Source organism: Rhea americana, unplaced genomic scaffold (genome assembly GCF_003343005.1).
Source record: "Rhea americana isolate MKP2758 unplaced genomic scaffold, rheAme1 scaffold_156, whole genome shotgun sequence".
In the NCBI taxonomy this organism is placed as follows: domain Eukaryota; kingdom Metazoa; phylum Chordata; class Aves; order Rheiformes; family Rheidae; genus Rhea; species Rhea americana.
The window spans coordinates 2227752-2239810 of NW_028185661.1; the positions used below are offsets into that span (position 1 = coordinate 2227752).

A 12059-nucleotide genomic window follows, 5' to 3' on the forward strand; every position below is an offset into this window, starting at 1 on the left:
GCGCCGCCATGTCGCGTGCACCGGGCCCCAACGGCCCCAGCGGCGGCCGCGCCCAGGGGAGCCCGAGGCTGCCACAGAACGGTTAAAACAACTGGAAACACGGAGGGGAAAAAGAAAAAAAATAAAGGAAACAGAAGAAAGTTAGGAAACGCGGGAGGTTTTCCCCAAATCATTTCCCCAGGGATCTGCATCCTCCTCGGGGGCAGCTGGGCTATGTGCTGCGGCTGTGGGAGGCTGCCAGATTTGATGCTTGGTGCGCTCTGGTTATATCTGAGTGCGTATGTGCTGCTTTTTTAAAATCCTATTTCTTGCAGAGTTCAAAGGTAGCTTCAAAAGCAGCTGAATGTTACAGAATAATAATCCAGAACAGATCATACCGTCTCCCTCCCCCCTCCCCTCAAACAAAAAACAAGAATGACAAGCAATTGTTTAACAGCTACAGAAACTCCTATAAATGGGACAAGGGATTTGTCACCTCTGGAAAACACCTTCGCAGTGCACCACATCTTGTATTCACAAAATACTATTTCGTGCCCACTTGCAGCTGCCCTAGGAGGAGGAAGGGGATGGACGCAGGTCCGAGGATCAGCCCGTCCTCCAGCAGCTGCAGGAGCTCAGCTCCGTTTTAGCTGGTCGTGAAACCGCCCTCGTGGATGCTGTGCCATTGCCAGGCTTCCTCCCCGAACCCAACACTGCCAGTTCACCTCCTCTTTTTTTTAGTCCTACCCAGGTTTTCTAACAGTAATTAGTTTTGTTTTGTCAGCCTGCGCTAGGGAGAAATCAAGAAGTTAAAAACCCTCCGTGACGCAAGAGAGCYTAATGAGCAAAGGTAGGTAGGGTGGAAATGGTAACCTCTTAACCCGGCACAGCAATGAGGGCAATGGTTTGTCAGACTGTGCTCTTGAGAGAAGATGCAAGAAGCATTTATCTGAAATCCTGATTTCTCTGTTCTCCTGTTTGTCCTGCAAGACAAGTTCTCCCACCTGTCCATGGCAAGGAGGTAATGGTAAAGATACGGGGGAGTCTTTGGAAGAAGAAACTTTATTTCAAAAGGAGACGGAAACCGTGAAGGAAAAACACTGCCCCCTCAGTTTTGTATTTTTTGCCATAAATATTCATTTCAATGGGGGATCTGAGTGCATGAAAAGTGTGCATGGGGTGCAGGGACTAACTAAAGGCTGGCAAGTCTTAAAGCAGACTGCAAAACCTGGAGTGAAGGAAATAAAGATCAGAGGGGGGAAAGGGAAGCTTATTAAAAACTATTTATTTCAAGACAGTGATCTGAATTAAGGCAGGACATGCCTTGTCCTTGAGCAGTCAAGCTGCTGACAATCGTAAGAGAGCTGAACTACACCTCCTCTTTTAAATCATTTTGAGGAATARTAAGGAAAGGCGGTGAGCACCAACAACTGTAGCTCCATTTAGCAATATGTTTGGAAGAGCTTTTCTGAGTTTTTTATTGACCTGTAAGCAAATCATAGTGGCTTTGGCAGAAGGAGGATTGCAGTCCTGTGCTGGAGGAGATGAACTCAACAGGGCCATTCAGGAAATACCCATTTCCCTGCGTGGGAGTGAGCTGATTCTGTGGAGACACATAAGCATCAGGGACAATAGAACCATTCTGTATGAACCGGGAATATCTGCACTTGCACTCTTTCCTGCATGGTTCAACTTACTGCCAGCTCATCTGCACAGACTGGCTGCTGGCTACAGAGTTTGTCCCTCAACAAGTATAACACAACTTTAGGTGTGGTTAAAAGAACTTTCAAGTGAATTTGCGCATAGATGAAAGGAGACGACATTTTCAGGTCGCTAACTGAAGTTTCCCTCCAACAGAAACAAGCGCTGTAGGCTTCTAAGTATTTCCCAGAAACTTTATCAAGAAAAAGCTCTGTTACTGCATCTGGGCTAAAATCTGCTTGGTTACATGCATGAATTCTGATAGACATTACCTCATGCAGAATTTAGAGGAAAAAATATTTTCCTTAAATTGTTCTCGTCTACTTTTGCTCTTACAGGAGTCRTGCTGTATGAAGCATGTTACACTAGGTGTGTAATAAATATGAAGATAAATGAGAATCAAGTGCAGAAGTGCAAGTTCACTTATTAGTTGTGGCTTATCAAAAAAACTTTCTTGGAATATATATACTTACATTGTCATCAGTAAGTAGTGGTTTTTGTACAAAGCAAAAAATAGCTACTGTTGCATGAAGCAATCAATTGGTATGAAGCAAATGACTGCTCCTACTGAAAGCAGTACTTAAATTGCAATGACTGCATATTGCATAAAGACACATATTTTAAGTCACATCATTTACATGTGAATTGTAATCTCTGAGTGGTGGATAGAGGACAGAAGTAATTTTTCAGAAAATTCTGCTATGCTGCAGATGTATTTGTGATTACCACTGTATTGCAACACCTTCCCTTAGCTAGGTTTTGCAAAAGAGGAAGGTTTTGATTATTAGATTGCAACAGCTTTGCTGTCATCACACTTGATACTGGTCACAGGAAAGTCCCTGTTTTGTGTACATTATTCCTATGAAAAGTTCTTGCTCAATCAGGATGTCTCATTAAAATAATGGGGAATATGAACTAGTATTACTTATGTGAGTAATATTGCATACATAGATAAAAAATACCTTCTTCTAGAACATACCTTATTCCACTAGCTTTGCCTTTTGGAATCATTTTAAAAGACTTCGGCCTGTCTGTCTGTCTATCTGTCTTTTGGAGGGTGGACACTAACCTAAGGAAAAGGAAAATTTTAGTAGGAGAACTTAACTATATTGGTGCATATTAGTAAGATGCAAACAGAATCTGTTTACAAATGACAGTGGGATGGAGAGGTACTGAAGTAGTTGTGAGTGGAAATAATTAAGCTGCTGCATCAAGAAGCTCAGTGCAGGCAAAAATGTCTGAAAAAAGTAGATATTTTGTACAAGCAAATGTCCATGTCCATATATATGCACACATATATATATATATATATATATATACACACACATATATATACATACATACATACATATATATATATATATATATGGAATTCTTGAGTGTGATTTATTAATGTGCTAACAACGCTTCTCAGAATTTCTTGGTGTTAATCCTGTATCTCTGAGCCACATTCACAACCAAGGGGTGTGAATGAAGTGTTCCTTGAGAGCCACTAGCTCTACTTTGAATATGAAGCTACTGCTTCAGATAAATTGGAGTGAGTTCTTAACAAAGAGAACTTCTATCTGTCTTGAAAGAGTACTAGCTTAACTCACAGCATTATCAGCCACATGTCTGGTCTTATAAGAGACATATTGTTTGCYATCTATCTTGCTTGTCTTTTTGTCTACCATTCAGCTCTCAGCCAAGGGCTTGCCATCAGAATGGCACAGATACAGTTTAGAAGTTTGGGGGTAGTTGTCCACTTGCAGACAAAATTATCTATCAGTTTGGCTCCTCCCTGATCCTGCACAGGTGGAATATATTAGCAACCTTCATCCATCTTAGAGAGGTGAGATTGATTCTTTGCACTTAGATAGACACAGTATGCAATTATGTAAAAAGTTGGATGAATATCTGGAACAGAAGGCAGAATGCAAAGTCATATTCCATGGCTTTCCAATTTCCATATCAGATTAGCAGCAACAGGAGAAAGAACCTCACTCAAAGATACCAGATTGAAGTTGCTGGTGTCCCCAGATATCTGTGCTCTCAGGCAAGCTGCCTGGAGGCTCTGAGACTCCTTACAATCTACCCACTCAGGTCAAGGCATGGTCAGGGCTTCTGTGCTATAGCGCTTGCCCAAAACACTGTGAGTTGCTGCTTCTGATAGCCRACTACTGATATTCAAGCTGATGCAAAAGTTTGTCTTATTTGGTGGCAGGCAGTGATCTGGCATGCTGTGTGCCCAGTGTTCCTTTAGGACTATCACGTGAATGTGTCCAAATGTGTGTAATACCCTCTTTGTCTGGATGGTGGGTTAGATCCATTACAAGTGCTGTATCGTTAATGTCATAGAGCAAATCACARATAATTCTCTACTCTGTAAACAAGGTGTACCACTTCCACAGATCACCCCAAACAGTTGTAAAATTCTGTCAGTTCCAGTTCTCTTTTTACCAGATTCATTGCTATTTGTCAAGTGTAAAGAATACATTAATTCAATTAAATACATTCATTCAACTTTTCCTAACTTTCACTTCATTACTAGCTACTACAAAAATAACCATCAGATTTCAGAAAATATTAACTGCTTTATAATGAGGGAAAACCTTTCTGGATGCAATTTTAGCATTGTCTTCATGATTGCTTGTTGCACTTAGGTTGAAAATATAGAGCTTAATGCGATACTATTTTGCATGACCATGCAATCATTTCTGCCTGTGACTAGTGCATATAAAATTCTCTCTTTCTTGTGTATATTTTATGCTCCCTTTACACAAGCATAAAGACTCCACAAGAGACAGCAGTGGGGCATCTGGCAATTGGACATTGTTATGCCTTTTTACAAAAGGGCAAATGGTGATAGTAGGTTCTTATCAACAAGATTCATTTTATGCTCAAAGAGGTTGTTTTGTCTTTCATTAATGAAAAGAAACCCAGACTCATGGATTTTTTTTTTTTTTTTTTTTTTTTTTTTTTTTTTTTTTTTTTTTTTTTTTTTAGTGTTCTATCTGGTAAACTCCTAATAGCAACAGAACCTGCCAAGGCAGGACGTGTGTAAATATTAGACTCTTCTCTCAAAGCACACAAAAGAGGGGAAACTCCAGTGGTGTCCAGAGAGCAAAGTGAACCTCAGGGTCACTAGTAAGATTTTGCTGGCTACATTGTGCCTTTTCAGGATCAAGTTGCCCTCAGCTGTCTGCGCAAAGAGCTGCAAATGTGACAAAATTKAATTTGCTTTCAATTTTCCCTTTGGTATCTGGGATAAAAGGAGAGAGGGGGCTGACACAGACCAGGCAGAAGTAGGTCTCTCTGGCTTGGTATGTCACAGCCTCTCYGCTGGCTGSAAATTTTCACCTGCATGAGGTGTAAGTCACCTACTTGTGGCTTGCCCAGAGCAATTGCCCTTCTATGCTTTAGGGAGAAGAAGGACAGTTACTTCTGCAAGCTCTAGAGAAGCTCATATTATCACTACTGGGAACTAAAACACATAGAACAGTTGTGAAAGACATTATAAGCTTCAGGTCTCCAATTTCAGGCAGCAGACCGATTTTTTTTAAGTGCTTGGCATGTTCAAGTGGTCAAAGCCATAAGGCTGCCAAGGTGCCTAAGTACATTCAAAAGCATCTCCCTACTAACTAGCCTAATAACATCCTAGAACCAAAGCAGAAACACTCCCCTATTCCTCTTCACATTGATTGTCTTCTCTGCACATGCAGAGGTACAAAAGAGTTGGAACTGAATTGTACGCAACCATTCAGCCAAAGCAGAAGGGCACTTCCAGGCCGGATGTCAGCCTATGTGTTTCAGCCTATGTTTTTGCTCCCAGCAGAGGTTACAGACTTCCTCTGCTGGGARCAAAGGCAATGGGCTTTCGTATTAGGCATTTTTCTTACTGTAGCAACTGATCTTTAAATTCATATGTATTGCATGTACATATTCCYGTGTAAATTAAAGAGAGAAGCAAATAAGCAGAGTTGTACTGTGTGTAGAGGACACATGGAGTCTCACACCCTGCACTGCCTTTAATCAGGTGGAATTGTAAATAGTAGTTTAAGCCAGGCTAATGGTTCACTGCTGCTGAAAGGGGCAGATATGGCTTCTGTTTCTCCTCTCCCTCCCTTTTCCCTCRTGCCTTTGCCCATGTCTGCATGTTCTCCCTGTTTTCTTTGTACTAGATCAAGTGCTGGTCAGACTGCATTGAGCCAGTTCAACTYATTGACTCAGAATAAAAGTAGATTTTTTTTTCCTTCAGGGCTAGTGAGTTGAACTGACAAAGCTCTTGGCACAGGGCTAGTGCATGAAAGGGAGAAAGAAAGGATGAGCAGGAGGCAAGAGAAAAATYCCCATTTTGGTGGCAACAAACTTTCTAGAGCTCAACTATCCTCTGCAACCTCACCCTTAGTAAACAAGCAGGGCTGGTGCAGAAGGGACTGCAACCTCACTGTAGACGAAGCTTTCTGAAAAAGCAGSTTGATTCTTTGGACAGAGCATTACACCAAGAAGAAGGTGCCAGTGCTCTAATTCTGGTTTTGCCCGTAGTCCATTTTATGACATTGGGCATATCACTTTGCTTCTCTCTGCCTGCTTCCTCTTCTGTAAGCTTGAAATAACAACACTGGTCTCCCTTACAAAGTGTATTGGTAGCTGTGAAGGAAAACTGCTCATATTACTTCTCCCACCATTTATAGTCCTACTTGAACAATGAATGTTTAAATTACTAGTGGGCCAGTGTATAAGTATTTATACATGTATGTATATATATGTGTGTGTGCATACATACCAATGTGCACCCTGAAGAATTATCCCCTGAGACTGCCTGAATCCCATCAGAAATTCTAGAAGCTATGCTTATACTGTGATCATATTTCCTGAAAGTAAGAACAGTATTTTGGCTTGGAACAGGATTYAGTATAGCCACATTAAGGGATTCAGTGGCATTAACTGTGAATGTATGCCTCTGTTATGGCTCCCAGAATCTTCTTTTTGCTCTAGCGCAGAGGAGAAAGATGGTGCAGTGATTGTGCTGCTAGACTGGGATTTGGGAGGTTTGGTTCCACTGACATGCACTGAGGTGTTGTACACTTCTTGTGCGACCACAAGGAAGTGATTTAGGGCTGGTCACTTCAAGCCTAAATACTTTGCAAATACTTTCCATTAATTTCTCTGTGTTTATCTTCCTTATCTGAAAAATGAGTTTCAAGATTCTTCTGTTAYGTAGGAGTCATGTTGGAGATAAATGGCTCAAGATGAATACCAAAGATAAGTTAAGACTGTTATCTAAAACCTCAACTGAAAGTCAAGAATTGAAAGTCAAGAGCCTTTAGGGGGCTAAGAAAATCCTGTTCTTCATTTTATGGCTCTGGGTAATAAGCTTGTTATTTTCACGTTGGGAACCAAACAACTTCTTCTTATATATCTACACTGAGGAGATCATGGCTGTCTACAACTACAAATATGTGTTTGGACTAGTTCTTTCTTAACATGCTGTACATCCAAACTGGTCTGTAAATGATCTTTCTTCTTGTCTGAAGGCCTCCAACTGTTCTAGTAGCTAGACCCTTGGCTGATGCTATTACATCCCTTTAACATGCATGAAAAGCAAAAAGGAAGCATCTTGGTCAAACTTGCACAGAAAGTTTTTATGAGGACCAGAAAATGAGTCCCAAGCTCATATCTCATGAACTAAAGGGGACTTCTCCCTGCAAGAGTCACTYGGTGCTCTGGATCTGACTCAGGTACATTCAGGTCTGGCACCCTGTGCTGCACTTAATAGCTTGCATTCAAAATTCTGGACAACAGCAGCCCCTAGAGTATGTCYGTCAAAGCTGCTTGGCTGTCACACTACTGTGAGGGAAGGGAAAACATGGAAGAGGAAGAAAACATTTTTTAATATGGAAATGTTCCATCTTTTCCAAATTTCTCATTTAGATGCAAAGAGAACAAGCACATGAAATTGTTGTGCCAGTGTACTGTAAGGTGGACAGTGATGGAAGAAAAACAATGAARTACACAGACTATGTAAGCCAAACTGTGCAGTACAACAAATGATGTCTACCTACAGCGCTCTGACTCTGGAGAATACATCTAGTCCCAGGTTTATTGCTTCTGAGGCAATGGACTATGATAAGATCACAGCAACAAGCTTCCTGAAAAAGTCAGCTAACTACCAACTAATAGTAGGTGATGATGATTGTGATGATTGCACGGTAAGTATCTAATTGAGTAATCACTTGCTGTTATCTTGTGCRTGCCAGCTGTAAAATGTAGTTTTGGAAGAGCAAGAACTATTCTCAGATAGAGTTATATGATTATTTCAAAGTGGGAAGCCTTGCAAGATACATGTAAAGTTTGCTTCTTAGATTAAAGAGTTGCTCTGATGCTTTGATAGTGCTCCCAGTTTTCCTTCTCCAYGAATTACAACAGGGGGAAGGTGAAAAATGTAAGGGCAAGAGAAGAGATTTATCCTTGCTTCCATTGCTCATATCTTACTTTGAGCTGCCATGAAATTCCAGGAACTCGGTAACAGTAAGATTCTACCTAGTGCTTTTAAAAGCAGTGTGAACTGGGGAGAGGTCCTGTGCATCTTCCAACCCTTCTTCCAGTCATATGAGCAAGGTAAAACTAATTAGAAACACGTAATGTAGAAGATGAAAATACTATYTCTAATTCTGTTTCTCTGAATGAATCCTTGAGTCTGTACAATGGAATTCAGGCAGTACCTATGAATACATGATTTTTTGTAGGTGTTAAAGGAGAGCTGGTGTGTGTGTTTGTGCCCACAAAGAGGCCTGTGACACCTGGAAGCAGATTCAAATCCTTACACACAGTTGTGTTATTTCCTCCTCTCTTTGTGGAGCTTGAGAGAAGGGAAGAGAGTAAGAGGAGGCACAAAACACCCTGCCARTTGCTGTTCCAGTTCCCAGGCTTAACGGATTTATCCCAGACATGCACATTCTTTCATACTAATAGGCTAGTCTTCACCCTATGGAACTACAAAAGAAGAAAGCAGTTTCTTGAGTTCCCATTACTGGGCCTCAGTGGTACATATTATACAATATCCTACTTCTCCAATCATTCTTCAGTACAAGGCAGACTAGATAGTCTTTACATAGCACAGAGAATATACCCTCTCTCAGGGCCCAAATTTTCAGAAAAATTCACTTAGCTATGTGTTCTCCAAGCCTGTGACGGTCTATCTCATGCTTGAATTTCAGCAAAGCGGAAAGAATATTAAGCCTGGACCTGAGGCAGCCAGCCTGGGGCTCAGGTGCATTTGAAGCTCTTGGACAATCCTAGCAGAGCCCCCACCCTGGTGGGGCTGCACCAGCAGGCTGGTAACAGCTGATTCAGATTCCTGGCTCTGGGAGAAGGGAACTGGTTGGCACTGATGAGATAGTGATTAATATTTTTAAGGGCATTTGGGTGCTTAACTCTTCATGAGCATGTCCTAGGCACCTAAATAATTTAGTGCCTCCATTTCTAGCCTCACAGAGATTTCTGRGAATCAGTATCTGAGAGATGCTGTGGCATGGTCCGTAAATGGATTGGGACTCCAGGGTTCCCACATTTCTTTTGTGGATCTGAAATCAGATTTTCTGGCTCTGGAGTCAGAGACAGAGAGGGAGAAATTTGCTTCTATCTGTGGAAAAATATAATCTTTCCTTCCCTGTCCCCAACAAAACATTGTAGAGAACACCTTCACTACAGTACTTACATAGCTTAAATTAGTTATCTTTCTCTTTGTTCCTTCCCTTTTCTTTGTTTCAAATTTTACAGGGTTTGGATCAGCTGAAAATTCCAAACATTTTAATGAAAACTAAGATCCTTTGGGCTTCTGGTCAGATGCAAAGAAGTAATGTGTATATTGCATGCACAGAATGGTATCTCCCTGAGTGGTCAAAAAGGTGGACATGAAAGGCAAGTAAGCTTATCTTAGAGATCAAGTTGGTATATAAATTATGATCTGATTAACTTTTTTGTCTAGGCTTTATCTAAATCAGCCTGAAATATGCGTGTGTGTATATGTGCAGGTACACATATGTGCATGTGTGTGTGAAGCTTATGTATCTATAGGAAAAAAAAWAAAGGTGGACTCACCTGGAATCCTGTTGAGTGTCACCCAGAAGTGTTCATCAGGGCTATAGGTATCCTCAGACCATGCCAGTAAATCAATGGCACGCTGGTCTTGGAGCACAAACTTCACAAAGGGCCGGGTGACYGCGATGTATGCAGAGCCAAAGTAGATGGTAAGGTTGTGAGGTGGAGGCGCTTTATGTACAAACGTCCACAGCATGAAAGAAAAGAAAGGATATAATTGTTCCTTGTGTACGTACTTGGTGCGTGTAGTGACATGGGCTGGTGGCAGCACCCCAGGAGTGATGTTTTTGCCTCTGAAGCCCTTAAGGAACCGGATGATTTCCCGGTTGGTCTTCAAGGGGAAGTCCTGCCCGCAGGTGTTGAGCAGGTACTTCCAGGGCACAGCAGAAGCCAGCAGGTCTCTCATGCAGTTGAGGTCAGCCCGCAGGCGGGATATGCCACCGTAGACCACCCGCTCCATCTTGGAGGCCAGGAACGCGTTGGGGAAACAGCCCACCAGGCGCCGTACTGCCTGCTGAAAGGCAGCCGGCGCCTTCTGGTCCACATGGATACAGTAGATGTTCTGGGGCATGTACACTGCCCGGAAGAGCCGCTCAAAGGTCTCAAACTCCTTGTGCAGGGTCATGATGTAGGCGAGGGGGAAGGCRGCCTCTTCAGCCGAGAGGGTTCCAGTGATGTAATGATTCTGCGTGACATATTCTGTGCAACTGGATTTTCTGGATGATGTTTTCAAAGTGTTTTCCTTCAGAAAGAATGCCTTATCTTCATTAAGTGCTTTACAGGCTTCTGCTAAAGCTGAACTCGCTGAGAGGTTCAGTATCCTAAGAGATTTTTGTGCATGCCAATTAACAATATAGAAAACAAATGGAAGTGAAACACTTAGAATCAAAACAGTGAAGAACCAATGTCTGAGTGTGTTCATTGCTACCTGAAAAAAAAAATCTACCTGAAATATTGCAAAGAGGTCCAGATCAGACACCACAAAATGGCTTTCTTTACTGGCTGCATTTGCTTCTTGCTGGAGAGTACATGTGTCAGTGTGATGCATAATATACGACTGTTGTCCTTTTAATACAGTTTCTTAGTCATCATTAATGTAAAAACAGCATAAGTAGTGAATGACTTGCAGATGAAACCTACTGCACAGCGCCCTGGAGATTAAACAGACAATACGTATTACTGGGTTGGCAAAGAACATCTGGCCCTGCCCTGCCCTTCCCTTCCCTTCCTATCCCATCCCATCCCATCCCATCCCTATCCATGTGTTCACTGTGTGACAGGAAAACTTCACATTTACGTCTTTTATAATTTATCTTTTTATTCATTTTGTGTACTGGGGACTTTTTTCCTGAACCATTCAAGTTTGTCAGTCATTGCTATTTCATAATTATGAAAGTTTTGTTCAGCACATGATGCTACCATATAAGGCCAGCAACACTCACCTATAAAAAGCAGAAGAATCTTTTTTGTGTCAAATTATATCAGAGTCATCAGGGGGTTTTTTGCAGTAATGTTTCCCGCATTTGTAAATGTGAAATCTGTTGTTGCTGTACAGCAAAATAGTTTCTGCTAAATGATGAGTTGTGGTGGACTCCTGGCTTACATCCATCACAAGGAACCAGGTTATCAAACCTATTATTTAAACTATTTAAGCTAACCTTAGACTCCCTAATGAGACATCCTTGTTTCTAAGAATTGTGCATGCATTTGATGTAGCAACATGCTTGTATGATGACAGACTGTGGCAAGGCTTGCCTAAAGCGAAATAATTAGTAACTCTCTCTTCTAGGAGTCAAGCTGCCTTGGACCACTGTCTGGGAGAACATATGGATCTGCTGCCATGAGAGAACATATTTGAGGGAGTGAAGCTTTCTCCAATGTCATGTCATTTTGCTTCAACATGAAATAACACTGAGGCTGTATCAGCTGATCCGAGATTATGCCAATATATGTTTTTATTGGGCAATTCAACATGCTGTGGAGCAGACAGAATACTTTCTTTGATCTACATCCCAGCTCATGCAGACAAGCTACTTCAGGCATGGCAGGTCTGGTGCTTTTCTCCCATCCTGGCCCCCAACAGTCTCTAGGAGACTTACTTGAAAAAGACTGAAGGCTGCAGGCTGTGATTCCAGCCCATCAGCTAAAATCAGAAGCTGCAGTGAGGAGAGAGGTGCTGAAGAAACTTCATAAACATTTGTGGCCAGATGGTCTGCCAAGGTAGGCACCAATGCAGGACATGAGATAGACCTGCCTGTCAAGGTTCCCCTATGATGTTAAGCAGGAGATTCTTCAAA

The 12059-nt window shown here is 41.8% G+C and overlaps 1 pseudogene; it reads right to left on the reverse strand.

Annotated features, from left to right (window-relative positions):
* Positions 1 to 9150: 9150 nt before the first annotated feature.
* On the reverse strand, positions 9151 to 10684 carry LOC146598692 (N-acetyllactosaminide beta-1,6-N-acetylglucosaminyl-transferase pseudogene; annotated as a pseudogene).
* Between the last annotated feature and the right edge of the window lie 1375 nt (positions 10685 to 12059).